Genomic DNA, 25,520 nt, shown 5'->3' on the forward strand with positions numbered 1-25,520 from the left:
GACTAAAAAAAAATACTTTAATTTTTGGGATCACTTGCATAAACATAAAAAACATATATATGCATCATTTTTCATCAATATACTATTTTGGGACACTTTTCATGCAATTCTGCAATGGTGCCTGTTAGCTGCTATTTTCGATAGTTTTTGTCGGCATTGATCTTTGTAGGCGAGATGAGTGTGCCACCACAAAAAACTTGGAATATGTACATCATAAAGCTAAAATAGGCATCTTATCAAGTGTAAAACCACACAACGACGCCACATGTAGGGCCACAACTCCCAAGATAGGTATGTACATGACATCTACTGTACTAGACGGTTCAACATATATCATAATATGTACATTATTTTTTTTATTCTCATGCATTGAGAAGTGCAAAAAGTGAGGTGAATGTTTTTATTTCACATTACGCACGTGCCACGACACGACAATGTAGGATGCGTCACATCATAAAATGAGCACCGAAATGCACTTTTGTCAAGTTGCATAATAACATCCTTTGGCCCTAACTAGCTTGTGATTTAATTTTGAAATCATTTGGATAGCTAGAAGCTGATCAATTACTAGATTTAGTAAAAGATGCTAACTTTTGGACTTGGAATGTACTTAGGATCAGTGGAAGCCGGTAAATCACCAGTAAAGAAGAAAAGGCTCGCCTTGAAAGACATCATTGCAATGGAAGAGCCATTCACAATTCCAATGAAAAATTGAAGCCAACCAAAGCATGGATGGACAAAGCAACTCTAGATACAAAGGGCATAAATCTATACCAAGGGACATTCCAGGATCCATAAGGTAATATAGTGGATGTGCCGATGATTCCAAGGGAACTCATTGAATATGCAAACAAAGAAGGCATCATCAATCACCTCAAAAGAGTAGATCTACATGGATTCTTTACATCTGTGCCGATAGGAGTTGACTTTCAGTGAATCTATGAGCTGACTACCACAATTAGGAAAGATGGTAAAGCAATCCTCCCCACACTTGAAGGAGAAAGTAAACACCTCATATTATTGTAGATGCCTTGGGGTTACACAATGATGGTAGCTCACTCAGAGAAAGAAGAGATGCAGTGGAGGTGTCCTCTCAAAAGAAAATCAACCCTATTTTTGAAGACATGGTACATCCAAGGGTCATCAAAATTTGCAAAATATACAACCAGTTTTTCCATATTTGCAACAAGTGGACACAAAAGTACACTACACCACCTCATGCCATTTCCACCACCTTTACTTGGGCCCTAAGAAGTAGTGTGCCAAAATATGTTAATTATGTCCAGTATATACATGAACAACTAGTGGGCTTGGGAACTGATAAGCCCAAATACAATGGTGGAGCAAAAATATTAGCCAAAATTACATATGAGAAGCTTATACAAGCACGAGGATAGTGGCTAGACCCACCAACTGGGAATGAGTGGCTAAGGCTTAACGAATATGTAGAAGATGAACCACCAATGCGACCGCCTATCTCAACAAGGCTAAGAAGAAAGCTAGAGACAGTTCCAGAAGAGAAATCAAACAAAAGGTGGCTTAGATCGAGATATTGATCAAGAAATTTAATGTAAACGTGCATTAAAGGGAGATCTTGAGGAGTATTGTGTACAGACCCAAAGAAAATGGGCGGCAATTCCTCTCGACCCTGAGAGGGTCCATTTGATCACTAAATTAGGGCATATGAAGAGTCCAAAATGGTGATAAAGCACCATAATCTAGAGCCTTTCACTGCTGAGGAAGTTTAGGATATAAAGAGGAAATTGCAAGAGCAAGCTGAAGCACATGAACAAGAGGAAAAAGAGTCCAAGGAGGAGGGAGGTAGTACAACACCACCAATATCTCCCTCAAGATACACCCAACAACCTCCAAGTCTGAAACCCCCAACATCCCAACAAAAGGATTTACCAAAGAAGAAATCAAAGGCTGAACCAACACCGGACCAACACCGGAGGAAAAGGAAAAGAACAAACGATGCACCTATGATGATATCCTCAAAGCTGGATACACAACCAAAGATGCTTTTCAGGCTGTGTATGGCACCTTTATCCTGCTAGGGGCTGCAAAGAAAGAAGAAAAAGCCAAGGAGAAGCCATAACATCTCATGATACTCAAAGAAGAGCACCAAAAGTGCATTTATCAGTGCCTAGAGTACCGGGCTTGATACAAATCCCAGTAGTGCCAAGATGGAGACCTCTAGAAAGAGTTGTAACTGCAAATGAATAAGATGTAAGATCTTCCCAACAAATTTTGGATAGAAATAGAACTAGATCTGTCACTGTGGCTGAAGAAATAGCATTCTCACGACGAGAGAGAAAAATATGATAGGAGAGCATAAAACCTCACCAAGGAATTGTAATGAGCTATTCAAAGAGTAGAAAGCACATATAAAGAGAAAGAAGCGCAAAGAAAATTCCTAAAAGAATTTGAAGTGGAAAGGGATACCCTCACCCTACAAATGGCTGAGGTATCTAAGGAGATTGCCAATCTACGGGAGGAGAAAGAGAAGATAGAGGATGAACTGGAGTTGGCTTGAGACGAGATAATAGAGCTCAAGGACAAATTAGAACTCCAAGATTTAACCATACAAAGGCTAAGAGGGACCACAAGAAACTACAAGAGCAAGTGCAGGAGTGGATAGCCAAGCGATAGAGGCCTTGGAACCTCAGATCATGGCACTTCAAAACTAGATCTCTCACTATGGTTGAAGAAAATAGCATGCTCACGACGATGAGAGAGGAAAATATGATAGGAGAGCATGAAAACCTCATCAAGGAATTGTAGTGAGCTATTCAAAGAGCAGAAAGTGCAGAGGAAAATCGAGAAGCACAAAGAAAATTCCTAAAAGAATTAAAGAAAAAAGGGATACCCTCACGCTACAAATGGCTAAGGTATCTAAGGAGATTGCCAATCTGCAGGAGGAGAAAGAGAAGATAGAGGATGAAATGGAGTTGGATTGAGATGAGATAATAGATCTCAAGGAAAAATTAGAACTCCAAGAGTTAACCATACAAAGTCTAAGAGGGATCCCAAGAACTACAAGAGCAAGTGCATGAACAGATAGCCAAGCCATTTAGGCCTTGGAAGGTCAAATCACAGGACTTCAGAAAGAGCTTAAATTAGAGCAAATACAAAGAGTTCACATAGCAGAAGGCTCCTTGAAATCATAGGAAAGACTCAAGAAAGAGAAGCACGAGAGCCAGGAAGAGAATAACCAGTTGAACCGTCAATTAGAAACACTATAAGAACTTCTATTTAACCATGCAAAGGAAGCCACCAACAAAGGAGATGCAGTGATCCATTAGACACAAGTAGAATTAAGACAAGAGGTGGAGAGAGAAGACACAAATCCGGGTCCAAGTGACTTAGGAGTCAATGCGCCCAACAAGAGCCGATGTAAATTCCAGATAGTTCTGAGGAACCTATATTGGTGGAGATACCTCCACAAATTCAAGAGGAAGGGAAAGATTTGTCAATGGAGGACGAGTCCCATCTCTAGAATTTGATAGATCAAGCCACAAAAGAGAAATCTAGAGCATCAATTAAATGGGAGCAGAGGATGCTACACTCTGTGGGAGTGCTACCGCTAGATACAAATATAACCAAAGACGTGAGTGCATGCATCCATCCCTCCCTTCACCTTTGCTTAAGTATGAAGTACTCAATATAAAGAAAATAATTCAGGAAGATGAGACGACACCACTATTTGAGGGAGACATCAAAGGTCAAGCACTCTCCAAGAGAATAGTAGACTCACAACCAAAGTAGAGAAAAAGCTAGCTCACAAAGTACCCGACATACCTAGTATGTCTGGTAAATGCTCAAAAGTCTATTAGAGACGATGCCTGGTTCTGTCCATACCATCGATGCACCCTTGGAAAGACCATGCAAGGCTTTTGGAAAAGCATCCAACCTTTCCTAATTACACTAAGCTTACACCACCCAAAGAAGGATAAAGAATAAGTGAGACTTATATGGTCACTGTCAACTTATGTACAAAGCATTGCACACCATGAAACAATGTTATGTTCATACATTCCCCAGAATACACTCTCAGCGTCATTAACAGCCCCACACCTCCTATACATCCTCACCCAAGTGTTGCATACGAAGAGGTCTGATCCCAAACCTCTACTGTGGACCTTAGCATGCAATCTCTTACCCTCTTTCAGGTCCACTATGCAGCCACAAGCTCTAAAGATAATCCGGGTAAAGTTCTCAAGTTGCACATTGTCCCTTTGCATTCACAAATAGGTATTCAATGCCTCATGCACCCGGTCACAATCAGCAGAATCAAAAGTCAAAGTTGTCTAGGAGCAAACAGTTTACCGACCCAAACTACTGATGAATAACTGGCGTGCTTCATCTAGGGCAACACATTTTTCCAGTGTCATCACTAAGTAGTCCTCTACCAAGAACCCGGATTAGCTTCATGTTTCGTGAGGTGAAAATACACACACATGACATGTGGAAGGGATTAGCTTTTATGATAGGCCCTGAGCAGAGAAAGGTACAAGTCGTCTGGAAGAGGACTTTCAATGTCAAAAATCACATCCATTACCTTGTCCAATTGACCTTCCTCACAAAGGATTTGGATGAGCTCATACAACTTTATCGAGACTATGACTACCTGGAAAACCGTTTTCAAAAGGTTTGCCTTTGACTGTTGGACATGTAAACCTCTATCACAACCTGAACTCAATTTTAATTAGCCTTACCAAACACCTCCTTGAACGTCCACCCTCCCTGATACCAAGAAACTTATTCTCAACCTCCCCTAGCTCTACTTTTCTCAGACCTATGCCATAGACCAATTTTTTATTGTAATAAACCTACACAGGCTCCCTTCCACCCTCTTTTCATAGATCTCTAATGTCGCACAAATTTTGTTATTGCAGCATCTATATCATCTCTTGTATGTTGTGATTCACAACTTGTCTCTTGGTGTAATGTCAGCTCCCATTTTATCCTATTGTCGTCACCTCTCATGGCACAAATAGTATGGCATGATTTTCATGATCCTTTTTCAATACGTACGCAGTAAAATATTCCCACATCCTTTTCTCTTCGTAGCAATCTTGTTAGCATTATATTTAAAGTTGGTTAATTCTTTTAATTAGCACAAGCTAGCACCAAATTTTATATGCTCATAATCTTGCTGCTAGCTTGGTTTGTGACCACGTTTTTCAACTTCATATAATTACTGCTAGGCTATTGATCTTCTTTCCATGATTGCTTTCATACACTCAGGTTGTCAAATGTAATACAGTCATCAGTGGGGCTTAAATGCGCTTCTACCATTGTTAAGATTTTCTTAATTTTGTCCTCTTTAAGTGGCTTATTATTATCATTATTAAAAAAATTCTTTCTTTTGACATAAATTATAATTATAGTTCAAATTTGTCAACACCATTATCTTTATTAAGTTTACCACAATTTTAGGGCAATCTGACTATCTACATGGCTTGATTCACCCAGATGATTTTGATCACCGTCTTCAAGTTTTACTTTTATTTTTCCTAACTTGTTTCGTGTCTAATGAATCACAAAGAGCTTTGCAAACCATAATGTGGACTATTTTCTTTTTGGGTTCATTGTAAGCTAGCATACCGTTACGGATGCAACACTGCTCCAAACTCTAAGATGTGACTACTCCTCCCATTCAAAGAGAACAATACAACTATAACTCTATCCCCACAACATACACATATATTTGTATATTTCTAGTTGTATAATATCCTTTGGGTAAGATACTCTGGGCAGTGAATAATAGTTTATAAGTATTTCTTCTACTCAAACATACTTAATCTTTGTCAAATTGATGCAGACCTTTATTATATAATTTTTGCACAATTCCTTTACAAGTTGATGTTATAAAATGTTATTATGACATTCTCTACAATAATTGCTTCCTATTTCCCTTTTCTTTGGAACTTGTTCTTGTAAATGTCATCATCACTAATTTGCTTCTAGTTTTGTTGTGACAATCATTAGTGGTTTAAAACTTACTCTCACATATACAATACACCTCACTAAGCATACCCTCATCTCACACACACCCTTGGTCACGTTACCCAGCACACTAGTTGAGACATTTAGGATTGTTATGGCAAGGATCTTATGGGTTGAACTGAATTGGAATGGAAAAATTTCTACACATGTTAGAGCTCCTGCACCTGAAGCGGGCAAGACTCTCCGCTCCACACCTTGTTATGGTAACTTATGGTTATTGACACATGTCTTAGAGTGCCTATGCCTTCTGAGGCAAGACTTTCTGCTTTGTAAGAATGCTATGGAAATTTATGGATATCAATACATGTGTATTAGAATGTCTACACCTCGCGAGATAGGACTCTCCTCTTTGCACTAGTCTTCTAGAAATTTATGGATGTTGATACATGTGTACTAGAGTGCCTACGCCTGGTAAGGAAGGGATCTCCGTGGTTACATTATATGTGGAACTAGCCCACCACATTTGGTTAGGATGGATATGAAAGGATTTGATGAATTGGTATAGCAAGGTGGCACGGTGACATACGGTGGTCTATTTGGAACAACATTTTTTACCAATGTTGCACTCCGCACCTATGCACATTTACTTCATTTTATGCTTCCCATCACACTATACACATGTGACACATTTTTACACTTTTAAATTTCTTCCTACCAATCATTGTTACTCTTTTGGTCTTCAGCTACTCATTGTTCTATGCAGGCATGTACCCGACATCTTGTATATTGCCTTGGACTCCACCACTTATGTACGTTGCAATTAAGGACAATTGATTTCCCAACCCTGGAGTATGTTATGGATAAGGGATGTGTACATTTATTACTCAATTGCTCATTACAAGCTATGGCCATTTATTCCCGGCCGGCCAATGTGTGTTCATTTTTTAGCATTGAAGAATCTATAGATAAATACGTGCAAGAGGAAAATTCTCACCCTTGCAAGAAGGTATTGTACCTAGTGCTTGTGTGTTTCTTCTCTCGTCTCCTCTCTTCTCTTTCACCGTTCTGGCATAACACTCTACTCTAGGAGGTGCATCCACTCTCTCTCTCTCTCTCTCTATCTCTCTCTCTCTCTCTCTCTCTCTCTCTCTCTCTCTCTCTCTCTCTCTCTCTCTCTCATGCGTGCGCGCTCTTTGTCTCTTTCAAATTGTGCATAGCTTTGATTATTTGGTGTATGGTATGCCAGGTATGTAGATGTGTTATTTTATGTCATGTAGAATGTTGTTTTTAGTATTTGCAAAGCCTTCCATGCCTTCATTTGTAGAATAATTGACACCATTTACTGGCTCTCCTAATTTGATGTGCGTAATGCTCAAAAACATTTACTAAACATTGCTAGCCTGCATCGAGGTGTTCCCACTGCACAAAGCTATGAACTCAAGTCTAGTGTCAATGGGCGACACACTCCTCAAATTGGCTTATGACCTCTCCACTCAACCCTCACCACAAGTGTTGCACCACTTTTACCAACGATTGATCTTTTTTTACCTAGTTTCCATATGCAAGCCTTTGAAGAGGCTTTCTACACAGATTTCTTCACATACGACATCGAGATTTTTGGACCAACAGTGAGCATCAACAACATTAGATATGAATCTTACTTGCAGATGATTAAGCAATTGGGGCTCTATTGAGCAAAGGAACAGACTAAAGACCAGACAAAGACATGGACAAGTCATGTCAAGGACGACATGGTCGTGGAGGGGGTTCCATCGCAAGGCGAGCTCCCACGAGCTTCTGAGTGAGTTATCTTGCAAATTGTATGTCTGTTTTGCAAGCTCTTCATACCAGTAGGTTCAGGATGAGTAGAGATACACATTAGGATCATACAAGCTAAGAAATGATGACCTATAATAGACTTTCTGTCTTCCTACGTGTTTGTTGCACCAAGTGGTTACGGGCAGGATGTAAGTTCAAAGTCCATAGGGTAGTGAACCCCAGGTAAGTTGAGTAGCCCTTGTGAGTTTCAAGGCAATTCCAAGACTTTTCGTATTGATTTTGTTATCATAAGCATTATAGGTTGTTTTGCAATCACAAGCACATAGGATGTCCAAGTTTGATTTCCTCGAGTAGTGATTGTCATAGAAGGTTGAGTAGGTGATTGACAACCATCCATTTTCTTCCATGTGCGTGCAGATTGATCTACCTCCTTGGCCAAAATTTTTGTATATTGTTTAGTTCTCACTATGCTAGCGTCTGCTCGTGACATATCCGCGAATAGTAGACACACAATCACAAGCCTCACAAGCAAGAGGAGAGACTCACAATCCTCCCCTACACACAAAGAGGGTCGTCACAAATGGAGTGCCTTATGTAAAAATGCAGAAGACTAGTTTTTTTGTTGAGCTGGAGGAAGCTTGTCTCCTCCACACTAATCTACAACTTGTTGTTGTTGTGTATTTCCATATTGTTGTTGTCGTTTGTTAGCTATTAGTTGTTCTTCATTGTTTGCATCATGTGGTTTATTTTATTGTTTTATTGTTGATATTTGTAATTGCCTAGTCACAAGTGGCATATAAATGCTTTGATCTTCTTCACCAAAGTACCATGAAAGATAAATTCAAAGTGTGCTACTAAATCAATGAAGGAAGTACCTATCACTTGGCATGACCAATGACTGTGTCTAATCCTTTACATATGTCATCAAAGGTGCATAATTTCAAGATATATCCATATTGATCATTAGAGAAAAGCCAAAATTGGCATATAAATCAACATAGTTTTCATACACTAATACTAGCAAAATCCTTGGATAAATTTTATACCTTTCATACACATAAATAATCTTGGGTACAGTAACCAAATTACAAAGAGTTATTGTTTGACATAGATTCCTCATCATAATTAACATAGGGAAAATAGACATAATTCAATGTCAATTTGTGTAACAAAGCCAAATGATGTTCCTCCCATTTAGTAGGTTTGAAGATTGCAAAATTGGACCTTGTTTGATTCGTTTTGCTTTAAGTAGGGTGGAATTTCTTGAAGCGCTATAGTGAGAACAAGGTCTTAAGGTCCTATCAATATTTTTTTAGTTATATATGGCTCACTCTACTCAACTTGGTCTCACCTATATATATGTATCTTGACTTTAATATGGATCACTCTTTGAGAGCGTACATGGTGTGTCTCTTATCTTGTCACTCTCTTCCTCTCTGTCCCTCTCTCTCTCTCTCTCTCTCTCTCTCTCTCTCTCTCTCCTCTCTCTCTCTCTCTCTCTCTCTCTCTCTCTCTCTCTCTCAACATGATGTCAAAGAGGAGATGATCACGAAAAAATTCAACTCATGGTGAAAAAACAAAGTCTGCATATGTGATTCTCTTGTAAGATTCATAATTGCTGCAAATTTAATTTGTAAGGATTGATTCTTGTTCATAGTGATTGTTTTGTGTTTAGAGGAATATAGTTAGTTTTTTGTGTAGCATTTATTTCTCATCAATGTGGTGAATCATTGATTATATTTATTGGTTGATTTGTATTTTGACACCCTCAACCTTATCTCAATTTTTGAGGGTCTTCTACTCAAAATATGGACAAATGAGAAAGCGCAATGGAGCATAGCACAATGGATTTTACAAACAAAACTTGTTTGTTTACTCATGCTTTTGAATTTGAGTCCTAGGTTGTGGCAAACGATGTTTGTAGCAGAAAGTTATGATGTTTTTACTACAATCAAGCTTGACGTAGGTTTCTTCTTCGCTAAGCATTTGCGATTGCTTTGTTATTTTTAGCATCAATTTTTTTTAAAAATATTATTCATATTGTGGTTGCTAATCTTGAGTCTTGTTTCACTCTATTTTGAGGATAGGATTTTATTATGCTCATCTCCTTTTGCTTACTTTTTTGGTTGCCGTCTCTCATGATCTTTGAACGCTCATTGAGCTTCCTTCTTCCTTTTATTATTGGCAAAGTAAAATTGTGATATTTCTCTCATCCTCAATTGCATCCTTCATCATATATAATGTGAAGATTTTGTGATCTTATTTTATACGTCTTATTACAACCAAATATGGCTTTGATTATTCTTGTCAATACTTTTCCTTATGGCCAGCGTTATGTTCCTCCTTTCCAAGACCAAGGATTTCCTGGTTGGAAAGCAAAGATGTTGTTAATTCTTGAAGTCGATGAACTCTTTGATGTTGTTCTTGGAAATCACGTACATCCATCTCATCCTACTGATCCGGACCATGATTGGCATCTTGCATTTATGGATTGGCAATGGCGTGATAAATCAACTTGTCAGTATATTCATTCTGCTCTTACTAATTCTCTTTTTCTTGATGTGTATGAGCTTACTAATTCCCACGACATATGGGAGTACCTTATTGCAAATTTTTAGAAGAAATATTCTACAAAAATACTTTATTTGAGAGGTTTATTTACGAAGTTACAATATAAAGTTGGGACTACTACGACGGGACATATGAAGTCTTTGAAATCTATTAATAATCAACTTTCTACTGCTGACAATCTTGCTCCACAAAAATAGCTTATTAAACTTCTCCTTGACATGGTGAAGGACTCTTCCTATGCTAACATTGTTACCATTATTTCTAATAAAGACAACTTGAATTTTGATCAAACTTCCATATCTTTAATTGAATACTCTCAACATCAAGAATGATATAATACTGGTGATGATGCACCTATGATCTCACAAGAGGATATTGAGTCACAACAGTTGCAACATGCTTTTTATGTTTGAAGGTGTCCATTTCAATGAGGAAACTGCAGAGGTAGTCACCACGGTAACAGCTTCTCTCGTCTCAAATTTCCTATCAAACACTGTTCTTATTGCAACAAAAATGTCCATGATTGTTGGGCATGTCAATATGATGAAGAACACAATAATACCAATAAACAACCACACTTATCTAGATATTCTTCTTTTTCTTGTGATTATTGTGGATGATTTGACCATCCCACTTACATGTTATTTAAGCGTCGATTCAACACAGATCACAATAGAGCATATACTGTTGAATATCATAAAAATATTGTCCTAGACACAAGTTGTGTTCTATGTTCAGTTCCTCTAGATAGAATACTTCATGTACATCATGGTTCACTTTTTTTAATCAACTTTGGTACTACAAGAAACATGACATATCAATCTAAGTGGTTACATAACTATAATCCACTACAAGTCCACTACCTGTTTATCTTGTTTTTTATCTTGTTGATGATACAACTTGTCAAGTAGAAGGTATTGCAAATTTATATCTTGGTACTATATCTTCCTCCACTCAAGTTTTTCAAGGGGTGTTACATGTTCCAGATCTTCAACATAATCTTCTTTTAGTGGCGAAACTTATTGATCTTAGTCTCTTTGCTGGATTTGATCATATCAAATGCCGTATTGAAAAAGATGGACAAACTATTGTGATTTCTCTTGAAATCATAATTTGTTTGAACTCTCTCTCAATGATGTTGTAGAAAATGTTATTACTAATCCAAATGATCATGACTGCAAGGTATGGAATCACCACTTTGTTCATGTTTGAACTCTCTTTCAATGATGTTGTAGCAAATGTTATCACTGTTCCAGATGATCATGACTGCAAGGTATGAAACACCACTTTGTTCATGCTGATTTCTCAAAAATCCTTGATCTTCATCATTGTGATCTTGTTCATGGCATGGATTTTAAAGCTCATCCTCACAGATGGGAATCTCTGAGTTTTGTGCTCTTGAAAAAAAAAATTGCAAACATTTTTCTCTCTCAAATACAACCCATTCTCATGATACATTGGGTCTTGTTCATACTAATATATGTGGACCTCTCTCTTCATCGAGATCACAAGATTGTTACTTCATTACATTTATTGATGATTACTCATGGTATACCACTCTTTTTGTGGTTAGACAAAAATCTGAGGCCTTATCTGTTTTCAAACAATTCACAAGGCTCCAAAACTTTAAACTAGTCATCGCGTCAAAGAAACTTTGCAGTGACAATGGAGGTAAATATGTTTTTTGAAAGTTTGTGAGTTACTATGTTGACTATGGTATTCATCATGAATACACTATTCCATATTCACCTCAACAGAATAGGGTTGGTGAGAACAAAAGAATCACACTATCCTCAATTATGTAAGGTGTATATTGATTCATTCTGTGTTATCTCATGTTTCCTAGGTTGAAGCTACTTTAACAATAATTTTTGTTAGCGGGGGCAATGTCAGTCATTACCCTAGATTAAGGAAAAGACAAAGGGAATGAAAAAATGGATGAAGCTCATGTCATGCCCATCAAGAGGGTAAGGAGACACAAGTTTGATGAAATGAATGCCTAAGAGCAAGAAAAGGTGCCTTAAGAAGGGTCATCACAAGCTCCCAAGGATGTAAATAAATAAAGACCAAGTCTAGGAGACACATTGGCATGGAGGATTTTCCACTAGGGGTAGGATCTTTACCATATGAACTTGTTGCATATGTTAGTAAGCAAGGGTCAAAGATTACTTGGCAGCAACTCCTCTCACCTAAGATGAGGAGGGATTGGTCCAAGATGGTGAGCACCAAGAGAGATAAAGTTAAATCTGTTGGGTCAATCTGTGCCCAAGGAATGAAGGAAATTGTATCACTGGCAGATGCTGAGATCAAGTACTAGTGGATCTCTAATGTTTATATTGATGAAGGAGAAAAAATAATTATGATGACAAAAACGTTTATGCACAGACTAGGGCTAGAAGTAAATGAGACACTTCTTTGTAGGCAAAGATGGCCAACAATGTTCATGTTGCATGTGTGAGCAAGGTAAACGGAGTGAAAGTGTCAGTTTTTGGGGTGAGTGTGTCAATAGATGCATATGTGATCTCTATCAAGGAGGAGGGCTACCCGCTAATTCTAGGGAGGCCTTGGCTCATGGAAATGAAGGCTAGACAAGATTGAGAGACTTAAGCCTTGGAGTTTCACCTCAGAAGCAAGTTTGGTGGGAATCAGCAAAGGATTTTTTATGGCATGAAGTTAGGTAGGCAATAGAATCTAGGTCTAGAGTCCTATGTGGATGAGTGGAGTACAAGTGATTACTCCTCTTCTAATGAAAAGATGTTTGAGGATGATGAAATATCTCTAGAAGTGATGGGGTGTTTTTGCGAGATCCAGAGGTGGAAAATAACCAAGACATCCAAGGTCAAGCAGATGATTCAGGATTAGAAACCATGCTAGACAAGGACTTACCTCAAGAGGAAAGGAAGTCTTACAGGCAAGTTTTAAAGAAGCATGCTAGCCTTTTCATTACTGATTACGAGAGTCACTAATGACACACCTCTGCATCCAGCTTAAAGAGGGTAGTAAACCAGTCGTGTAGAAGTTGAGGAGGCTTGGAGTGGTCCAGCAGATGCATTGTTGAAGGAGGTAAAAAGACTTCTTAAAGCTCAATTCATTATCTAGTAGAGGATTCAGAATGGGTGTCCTTGTTAGTGGTGACCCCTAAGAAAAATAGGTGTCCTTGTTAGTGGTGACCCCTAAGAAAAATGGTAAGTGGAGAGTGTGTCTAGATCACAAGCCACTAAATGCTACTATGAAGAAGGATCATTTTCCTCTCCCTTTTCAAGATGAGATCTTGAATAAGGTGGCAGATCTTGAAAGATACACTATATGTGATGGTTACTCAAGGTATTTCTAGATAAGGATTGCAGATGAAGATCAGCGGTTGATAACTTTCATTACACCTGGGGGGTGTTTTGCACATAGGGTCGTTACATTTGGCCTTACTGATGCCCCAACCACCTTCCAACTGTTCATGAATTCTATTTTCCAACCCTTTTTTGGTAAGTCTATCATATTTCTCATTGACAATTTTTGCATCAATACATTACACTTGAGAAAGATAGATGAAGGGTTTACATGACTAGATCAACTAGGAGGGCAACTCAACAAGGATAAGTACCATATCGGAGAGTCTAATGTGACTCTTTTGGGATGTAGTGTCTGAGAGAGGAATAGAAGCCAATCCTGAGAAAGTGAAGGCACTCTTTGCTCTGCTTTCACCTTCAAACATGAAGCAATTGGTATCATTTTTACAACAGGTATGTAGTGTCTGAGAGAGGAATAGAAGCCAATCCTGAGAAAGTGAAGGCACTCTTGCTCTATTTTCACCTTCAAACATGAAGCAATTGGTATCATTTTTACAACAGGTATGCTATTTGACTCGCTTTATTCACCTCCTCTCACAAGATATCTATCAACTACAACAACTCACAAGACATGCAACCTTAGCATGGAATGAGAATAGTGAGAGGTTCTTTGACGAGGTTAACACTAGAATGGTAACAGGACACTTTTATGTCCTTGGAAACTTTTGTGTCTTGTTAAGTGACCATTTTGCTTGAATTATTTGAAGAGTATGAAAATGAATTTCTAGGTGCTATATATCCACAAATTTGTCTTTTGAGCTGAATAAAACTTAGCATTTTTTTTTGAGTATCGATCTCACCATTAACCTTACTCTTGCACAACATTTTTGAACCTAAACTGTGTGAATAAACGGGTCCTGTTTTTGGCTTTTTTTCAATTTTTGGCAACTATACCACTCTAAACTTCATGTTTGTGAGGTTTAGATGGCTAGAGGTTAGGCCTTCATAGTTCTCAACATGTTTTGATGCTTGTAGCGAGAGCTAAGTGTTAAAATTGAAAGTTATGACCAATTTACAAGAATTGCATAATCCTGTTTTTTGGCCAAAATTAGCACTTTTATGATTTTTTTGGTGGCTTTCTTGATATCCAAATTCAATTTTGATTGTGTAAGTGTAATGTATAACATAAAGCTAATCTTCCTTGAGTTTTTGGGGACCTAATATTCTATATAGCATCGTATATGATGATGGTTGAGTTTTTTGATTGCTGAAGAATACGATACAGTTTAGAGTAGCAAGTATAACTTTCTCAATATTGCTAGTTTCTTAGGCCAATTGTGTGTATTTGGTAGGTAGTTACCATATCTAATCATAGACTACAAACTTGGCTAGATATTGAGTAGTTTCTATGGGTTTATAGAGGTCATAATGCTAAACCCAGCTTTTTCATATTTGCTGTATTTAGCACTTTATCATTGCCCCCAAGGTTCCAATTGTAAGAGATCCATTATCCTTTTTACATGCTCCATGGCTCCTTTTGAATCCAGAGGCCCAAAGGGAACTAAGAAAACATCTATATAGTATCTGTATTGAGCGTGACTATAGAAACTTTGATGATAGGTCCGAAGAATGGCAAAAATGCAACTTTTTTGTACCTATTGTTTTTGCCCAAAAAAAACTTAGTCAGGTAAAAGCAACCATATGTTTTGGTCACCAACCCATTGAAGTTAACGGGGCATTTTATCTCATGTCCTACAAAAATCTCCACTCTTATTTATATGCAATCAACCGTAAGAAATTGCTGTTTTGGGCAAAATGCAATGGTCCATCAACTTTGGAGGCTTGTAGTGACCAAGGGATGAGAAAAATTACAAGTTTCTCATTTTTTCCATATGTAGTAGTTATTGAACTATAAGCTCATGAAAGGATTTTTCAAAATGAGTGGATCTACTATGGTTTTGGAAAATTTTCCCAAAACCCTAAAAGGACACTTTTATGTCTTGTTAGGTTACCATTCTAGTGTTAAGGGATTTTTGGGATCTTTACCTACTGTCTTGCAGCCTTGGTGGGAGGAGATCTTCTACGTCAACCCTAAGCTTGGGTGCGAAGCATTGGGGGCACTTTTGATGCAAAAGGAACCAAAGACACTTTTGATGAGGCCTGTGTATTTTTCAAGTAGGGTTATGACTGCAGTTGAGAAGGGATTCACCTCTACAAAAATGTTAGTCTTGGCCTTTAAATTTGTTGTGGAAAAGTTTAGGTTGTACTTGTTACCTAAAAGGTTTGTTGTTCTTACCATAGAGTATGTTTTCCTGTATTCCTTGCAACACATGAAACTATCCCCAAGGAGAGCAAAATGTGTGGTGCAATTACAGGACTTTTATTACACACTACAAGTGGAGAGGACTACAAGGGCATGGTTAGCCAATGTACTAACATAATTTTTCTATGAGAGACCAAAGAAGGTGCATCCTAGCAAGGCTCCACTCCTAGATGAGACTAAGATTCTTTCAAAGGCTCACAGTTTCTACTTTTGTGGTGCCTACAAAAGGGTAAAGGACAGAGCGTCAGCGGGAATTGTTGTGTTAAATCCTTTGGGAGAAAAGGTTTTTTGCAAGGGTTTCAATTGGACAAGCTCCAACAATGAGGTAGAGTATCAAGCTCTCATCTTGGGGCTACAATGGAGTCTCTCTAGGGGAATCTATAGGTTAAATGGTTTTGGAGATTCCATGTTGATAGTGAAACAAATGGTACGGGTATGGGCTTGTAAGAATGTCAAACTAGCTACCAAAATGAGGGGGGCCAAATCTTTTGATGAGAAAGTTTGAGAGTTCACAGATTCACTTCTTGCCGAGAGAGAAGAACAAAGAAGCAGATGCATTGGCTATAGAGGAATTGCAAAGTTTCATGTTGTTAGCCGCCATTGTAAAGGCCCCGTTTTTTTAAGGCCAAAAACAACCAGAGGTGATTCTCTATTTTTTGGAGCATTGTGAGGATCTCAAGCACATGAGTCAAAATGAGTCAAAATGAGTCAAAATGAGCGTTAAAGGTTGGCTAGAAAGGCTACTAAATATTTTGTAGTGAATGAGGATCTATATTTCAAAGGAATGGATGCACTATTTAGGAAAGTTCCTTCTACCAAAGAGATCAAAGGGATTCTAAGTAGCTGTCATGAGGGAGTGTGTGGTGGGAATTTTGCTCAAGAAATCAGTAGTAGGGAGATTCTCCAAGCTAGTTTTGTTTGGCCAAGTCTACACCAAGATGTGCAACATTGGTGCTGCACTTGTGAGATGTATCAGAAGGCTCGATCTAGGAGGTTAGCCTATGAGAAGCAGAGTCGCTTCTCAGCTTATGGCCATTTTGAGAAATGGGGCATTGATGCAATTGGGTCACTACCATGCACACCATCTAGAAAAGTGTATGACATCATCGGGGTAGACTACATGACTAGATGGGTAGAGGCATGCTGCACTAGAAGGATCACTACCAAAGATGTGGATGACTTCATCTTTGAGTGCATTTGTTGCAGATTTGGTACACCTTTGGAGATCCAATCTCATAGAGGGTGTGGGTTTGAGCAAAACTAATAGAAGAGTAAATGGACAAATTGAAAATTCAGCGTAGGCCCCCTACAGCTTATTCCCCTCAATGTAGTGGTCTATTTGAGAATATGAATAGAATTATTTGTAAATTTATCACTAAGGAAGTGTTACTACATCCAAAGGCATGGGACAAGCACTTTGGGCTTACATGACATCCTTCAGGAAATCTTTGGGATATACCCCTTTTCACTTACTGTATGAACAGAAGCTCTTCTACCCATAGAAGTAGAGCTATCAAGAAAGTAATCAAAGAGAAAAGGTGGAGCAAAAGACTATTTCCATATAGAGAGGTTAGAACTGGACACAGAGTCATCCATCCAGCACTATGCTACACAAGAAGAGCATTGCTATACATACTGACTGGTAAGTCAAGCCTAAGAATTCCCTTAAACTATCTAAGAAATGTGATTATATCACAAGAAACAAACATATGATTTCATAGAGTAGTGAAAGAATTTTTTGATTAATGGTTACTATTTGATAAATTGTCTCTGCTTGATATTAGAAGTTAGCTAATCATGTACCAGAAATCACTTAAAGAAATTAATTACTGAAAGAATATCTTGTGTGGGGAGGTGTTGTAGCACGACCTACTCGCAACCCACAAAATTGTCAAATTGTGGATCGATAACCCGGCTAGGGCACGGAAGCACGACCCTAGGATGTATAGACATAGAGGATTCAAGGGATCCTTCTACTCACCATAGAGAGAAGCCATGGAAAGGGATTCCTCTAATCAACCTCACATTCCTACTTACTAATCACTTGCACACAATCATGTGGTTGAAATTAACCTCTCACATCAATCACTCTCTTCACAACTCTTAATCACACGACTACACAAGCATGCAATTAACATACCTACTCCGCATTAGTGCGTCCATTGCGGCACATCCCCTCAATGAGACTACATGTGCACACACACTGACTGCACACCTTGTAGAGAGAGCTGAAGAGAAGGAAGGCATAGCCCTCACACACCATGGCCAATGGTGTGGATAGAATAGATTAACTCAAAAAAGAGATTAGGAGATCTACCATCACACTAATATAATCTCACTCCATATAATCAAACAAAGAAGACTAATAAGAAAGAAAGTGTAATTGATTATTAGAAATCAAGAGCTACATGGGCATGGAAATCCCATGAGCCTCATGACCATTCACTCTACAAAGAGAAGAACTCACCCAAGAATGACTTCTCATTAAGCATAGGGCTCTTTTATAGCTTTGGGCCTCAAACCCTTCAACTATGGGATAAAGTTGAGCTTTTTAGCCTAGACTTATACAACTTTGGAACTCCTAAATGAGCCCACGGACCTATACAATGAAAAGGAAATATTGTGCACTATAGCACATCCACAGCTTGGTGCATAATTGGTGTAGCTTAGCCGCTTCTAACATACCCGCCTTCCTAATTTGGCGCACGTCCTCGTGTGTCGGTGAAGCAAGACACGGTGACATGGTAGAAAGAAAGTCCATGGAAGAAATATTGAGTTGCAAAACATAAGAACAAGTAATGAGCATCAAAGGCCACCAAGAATGAATAAAACATTAGGCACAAATGAACAAATATGCAAAGTGATTTTTTGCTTCTAAAAGATGGGTCAATCATAGTCAAAAACTAGACAACATAAAGCAAAAAAGACACCTAAACTATCGTGAAGATTAAACCACTTGAAATTTTAGTTTTATGCATGAAACACAAGCAATCAATTATGACCCTAGGCTAATGCAAGTTCATAAGCCTACTAGCCTAAAAACTATGTGACCAATCTTAATAAATCATTGAAGTCTATCATGTCTATGAGCTATAAAAAAGCTCCTAATATATTAGTACATTGTGAAATCTTTTTGAAGCTCTTGGAAGTTTTGTTTTTGTCATTCATTGAAAAAATTAGAGTACAATACAAAGCTACCACCCCAAGCCACCCCAAGGCAAGTCTAGGTGCGACTCTTGGCTCCTTGAACCCTCAAGAAGGTGTTCAAAAAGCCTACTAGCCTACCAAAGCAATGACTAACCCCTATCATCCCAGGGCATCGGTTTAGGGCCTTGACCAAGCGAGCCAAGGTGATTCCCCTCGCCTGCCAAGTGCCAATAAGGCGCTAGGCCTCACATAGACACAACATAACATATAGATTTTGATTTTCATGTGTCTAGTAGCATTTTTGTTACTTTTTCTTGACACTTTTTTGCTTCATTGGTTCATTTTTTAGCACTTTTTCATTGCTTCTTTTATGAGATGCTAATGGCATTTGGACTAAAGGACTAAAGCCTAATCATAGCCCTAGGTCATGCTAAAAATGATTGGAGTATTCAAGACTATCACTAAGAGTCTAGGACTAATGAGAAATGAACCTACATTAATCTAAGGTCAAGGCCAATTACCTATGATTAGCACACATTAAACCTTATTTTTTGATGAGTTAATTTTCACAAAGCAAAGTGTTGAAACTTTAGTATGCCTAGCTTTTGAACATGAAAGAACCATAGCTTAGAAGCAAAAATTACTTAAGCCAAGCATAGATAATGAAGAGATAAAAAGAGAAAGATCATGAAAGGATTACACCTATTCATGCTCTTTGTGCATGTTTGAGCAAGCATCCCCTTCGTGTAGAGAAGTCTCTTGATCTTTTTTATTTGCAAAAGATGCTTTCTGAAGCTAAGTGAAAACACAAGCTACAAAAGGCCAATTATTGAAAGCCAAATGCACACAAAAAACATTAATAAAAACCTAAAGATAGGGTCTTGCATACCCAAATTTTCCAAAGGGAAAAAACCCAAGGGGAAAAAATACCTTTGGTTATGTGATGCTGTTTGATAGAAAATTTATGCATACACATCAAAATGAGAGAGAATGAGCTTCTACATAAGCAAATTTTACAATTTTTACAATCTCTCATGCATGATCCAAAAGTAGATTAGTTTCAAGCTCACTTGAAGTATGGAATTAAAAACAAGCCAAGGGCTGAAAATAATGCAACTTTGATGAAATGATGTGGTTCTTTGAAAGCCGAATTTTACAATTTAAAGCTTTTAAGAAAGTTGGCTAACAACTAGCGCACATGAAATTTTACATTTTTAGAGCAATCTATGAGCTAGAGATGACTGCAACTCTTAATGGAAATGAAAGTAAATGGCTCTCAATAGCCAAATTATGTACTTGAAAGCTCAAAAAATTTGGTTAAACACTAGCTCAAAATGAAAAAAAAAACTTTTGACAAGGCTATGAGCTAGCATATATACAGCTTTTAATACAAACAATTGGAATGGATCTAAGCAGCCGAATTTTGCAATATTTTGCAATGATGACATCCCGTATTTGCAATCCAACCTTGCCACACCCCTTCAAAACAACTCAAATCATTAGTGCTTTTAAGCATTTGAAAATTCAATGCAAGCAAAAATGATCAACCATAACCTCCAAAGTTTTAATGCTCTCTTTTGGGCATCAAACAAGCATAAATTTAATGCTTGCAATGATTTTTCATTCAATCCAAGAACTAAAATGTACAAGCAATGTTAAGTGTAGCACAAAGTCCAGACCGAGCATCAACTTTATCATCCAAGGTAGCTCTCAAACCCCATGCATGTCACACGGATTTTTTATTTTTTATTTTTCATTTAGTGCAATGATAATGCAATCAAGCCAAGCACTAAACCATGTTCTGCACAAGCCAACCATGAGTGCAAAATACGACCATTTCATATGCATAGAAATTATCACACAATCAAAGCACACAATTGATGCTCACATCATTTACACATATGGAATCTATGGAAAACTAGAGCAATAATGCATTTGAGATGTTTGCAAATCATGATGTATCGCTTTTGATATCCGAACTTGGAAATGCATTATCACTTAACCTTCAAAATCATGCTCGATTTTCAATGCTTAAAGAAAAAATCCAAACATGTTAATGATTATCACAATTCTTGCATTCCAAGATAAAATGTTACAATGAAAATGCACAAATTTGATTTACCATGCTCTCATTAGCCAATTTATCATACAAAGCAAGTCAGAGGAAGAGAATACCCACTCTAAAGAAAATTGTCATTTTTAGCTCGCTTTCGATGATTCATCGAGCACATAATGAGCATTTTCTAATGGCTTTCAAAATAACCAAAACTTTACATGAAGCACAGCTCTTGGGGTCGGTCCTCCACTTCAATACAAGATTTTGCAAACTCTTCGGACCATCTTGAACGTTGTGAGCCCCAAAAGACTCACTTGAGGAATTTTTTTGATGGTATCCTTGGCGTTTTTTCAATGGTAAGAGGTGGGAATCTAAAGGGGATTAATTTTTTATTTTTATTTTTGCTCGAGATCGTGCAGGTTGTTGTTGAAGCCAGTGGAGATGACAACAGAGAATGGGCCCAAGGAGAATGAGGAGAAGCCCCGGAGCGGTGTGGACAGTGGGTGAGCATTTGGTTTGACAGAGCGACTGCACCGCAAAAGACGGGTGTATGTGTGTGAGCCAAGTCAAGCCAAAAATAAAGTAGTGTGTGAAACTTTGCAGCCAGGATCAACCGACGCATGGAGACTTGCAATGTTTGATACTGGAGTAATCAATAGCGCCAGTGAGTGTGTGTGTGCTTCGTTCCAAGCTAGCGATAGACAAGGGTGTGAGGTATCGGGACTCATGAAGACTCGGCTTGTGTGTGTGTGTACTAAAGATTAGGTGTACACACACTTGAAATTTTGGACAATTTTTTCCCTCTTTGGTGTATGCACACACACAATGATTATTATGCACACACATGAATTCTTGATGAGAATTAAGCATTATTTAGATACACACAAAGTTCATTAGTCACAATTTGACTATCAATGTCATCCCAAGTGTATCAAATTAGGTGCAAAGTGTAGGTCAATTTGTGTGACACACCTAATTTTAGAAAATAATTAGCAAATTGAATCACATTGAGCAATCAAAAATTGACATAACAAGTGAGTGCACTTACATTGTAATTACACTCCAAGCCATTCCTTTGCTCCACTCGAAGTCGCATCATTGCACACACAAGTGTGTGCATCATCAAATGGGCTCCAAAATTGACCATTTGTAGGTCAAAATCAAACACTCAAATCATCAAATTAAGCATAAATTGGTATAATTAACTTGATTAGAGTGATGATTCCACCTCTTGCAAGGGGATTTCACATAATTTACACTTCAAATGTTAGTGGTTAGGTTAGCAAGGTTAGTAAAAATTAGCATGAAATTAGTAAAATTAGCATGGAAAGAAGCGAAATTAGCAGGGGTTAGCATGAAATTAGTGAAATTGGGGGTGTAATTGGGGGCTTGGGATATTCATAACTCAACATTAACATCAATTTCTTGCACAACATCATCAAATCAAACCAAAAATTGAGTCACACACTAAAAAACAAACAAAATTAGTAGTGAAATTACTCTATTCTACACATCCTAAGTTACTCTATTCTACACATCCTAAACTCACTAACTTAGGTTATCGATCCCCGAAAATGGCACCAAATGTAGAGAGGCATTGTAGCATGACCTAATCGCAATCCACAAAATTGTCAAATCGTGGATCGGCAACCTGGCTAGGACATGGAAGCACGAGCTTAGGATGTATAGACATAGAGGATTCAATGGATCCTTCTACTGATCATAGAGGGAATCCATGGAAAGGGCTTCCTCTAATCAACAACACATTCCTACTTACTGATCACTTGCACACAATCATGTAATTAAAATTAATCTCTCACATCAATCACTCTAATCACAACTCTTAATCACACAACTACACAAGCATGTAATTGACATATCTACTCCGCATTAGTGTCTCCATTCTGGTACAACCCCTCAATGCGACTATGTATGCACATAGACTAACCGCACACCTTGTAGAGAGAGATGAAGAGAAGGAAGGCATAGCCCTCACACACCATGGCCAAAGGTGTGGATAGAATAGATTAACTTAAAAAAGGATTAGAGATCTACCATCATGCGAATACAATCTCACTCCACATAATCAAACAAAGAAGACTAACAAGAAAGAAAATGTAATTGATTATTAGAAATCAAGAGCTACATGGGCATGGAAAGTCCATGAGCCTCATGACCATCCACTCTACAAAGAGGAGAACTCACCCAAGAATGACTTCTCATTAAGCATAGGGCTCTTTTATAGATTTGGGCCTCAAACCCTTCAACTATGGGATAAAGTTGAGCTCTTTAGCTTAGAATTATACAACTTTAGAACTCCTAAATGATCCCAAGGCCCTATACAATGAAAAGGAAATATTGTGCACTATAGCACATCCACAGCTTGGTGCATAATTGGTGTAGCCTGTGTTAGCCGCTGCTAACATCTTGTTTCCAAATGGAACCCATGGCGGTTAGCGAGGTGATTCCGCAGTTAGCGGAGAATAAGCTGAGATTATTAGCTCTCATTTTGTCTCTTGAAATTAGCAAGATGCCTTGCGGTTAGCGGCTGGGAAAGTTTGTGCATTTTGCAGTTAACGAATAAATAAATCCTTTGCAAAGGCTCTATTGGTTAGACAGAGAAAGTCCACGGGTAGCGGTAAACTCTTAAGCCTAATTGAAAAAATCATTTTTGTTGAATTATAGGATCGTCTTTGTTAGACCATGTTTGAGAAATAATTTTTTTTGTGATGCTTGAAGGGCTATATGAAAGAATCTGTGGTCGAAATTAATAAAGGAACATTGTTGGTATATGTAAAACAACATGGTAGTAATTAGAAAAGAAGAAGAACGGGTGAGTGCGGTATAGAAAGTGGGAGATTAGTATCCTAACGGATCTATGTCTGTGGATGGGTGTCTGATTAGTCAGGTACTTTTCACAAGATTTCTAGTTAGTTTAAACCAAGTCTCATATCATATTCAGCGTTTATGGATGGCGTCTCTGCCTCTTAATGTGGGAACACAGGTGTTGTTTATAGATTCCAAATATGTCAATGGGATTTCATCTTTATGTTATAGGAAATAGCTTCCATAAGAATCCTTGATATGTCGACCTGGCTTGTGGTGTATGACCCTTACAATCACGAACATGATGGATAGAGGACTTCCTCTCTTCTGTTGCTCGCATCTCTACTTTGTCGAAACCGAGTAGTGTGTCATCAACAAAACCTGATAATAAAGGGGGATAATAAATTTGTGAGCTTTTAATTTAGAACTTTTTTCAAACATTGATAGCTTTTTCTGTCATAATAATCAATATCTAATTCTCCTAAATGATTTTCTCATATTAAACTGATCATTTAATGTGGGGAAGTGCCAAGGGAGAAAAAGCTAGAATATTGGTTAAGTTAGCAGACCGGCCACAGTAGGGATCCAAAGGAGGGAAAATAGGGATCCAAAGGGGGGGCCATCTGCAAAAGAGCCATGTGAAACAACGGGCTAAAAAGACCCTAAGGTTCAGCCCATTAAGACTTCCAAAATGCTAAGGTTCCAAAATTCAAAGGTTGTGTCCAAAGGTCAACCTTAGGGAAAATTGGATGCTTAGTGTGTGTGCCCAAAAAGTCTTTCTGCATCCCTACATGGGAGGGGGCGAGCCCCAAAGCTAGGGGATGAGAGAGAAAACCACACACACACACACAGGCTCCCTTTACACAAAGGGAATGAGGGACACATGTCAGCTCCCTAGGCCAGATGCCCACAAGGTGTGCCCAATTCCTATTGGAAGACCCTTGAAGTGGACCAATGAGAATTAAGCTAGAGTAAATCTAGTTTAATTAATTTAAAAACATTTAATAAAAGAAACCAATAAGAATTAAGTGTCCTAGAAGACTATTGGGCAGTCTCCCAAGGGGTCCAATGAGCATTCAGAAGCCCCATGGCTTGCCTGATTCCTATTGGCCAGGAGGCAAAGGGGTCCAATGAGAGTTTAGTTTAATTATTTAATTATCTAAAGATCTCACAAAAGGGGAAAGGGGGACACATGTCAGAAGGCTATCACTTATGCTGCTTAATTCCTATTGGCTTGACCTGGGGAGGTCCAATGAGGAAAAAGCCAGCCTAACTTAGCAGCTAGGGCTCGCCCAAGAGAGAGGGGGGGCTGATTTTTGCTGGGCATTCACTCTCACACTCTCACACTTGACCATGTGTGAAGGAAAAACACTCTATCTCCTCCCAAGCTTTAATGGAGAGCTCATCACCTACTCCAAGCTTGTGAGATAGAAGCCTACATCAACACTCTCTTGGCATGTGGATGCAAATCCAACCAAGAGCCAAGCTTCAATGCATGCTCATCTTCTCTACCAAGCTAATTACTAAGCTAAGCTATGCTAATATGAGTGATTATGTGAGGAGATGTACTTCTTTCTCGTAA

The sequence above is a fragment of the Adiantum capillus-veneris genome, chromosome 13, assembly GCF_014529385.1.
Source record: "Adiantum capillus-veneris isolate H3 chromosome 13, ASM1452938v2, whole genome shotgun sequence".
Lineage (NCBI taxonomy): Eukaryota > Viridiplantae > Streptophyta > Polypodiopsida > Polypodiales > Pteridaceae > Adiantum > Adiantum capillus-veneris.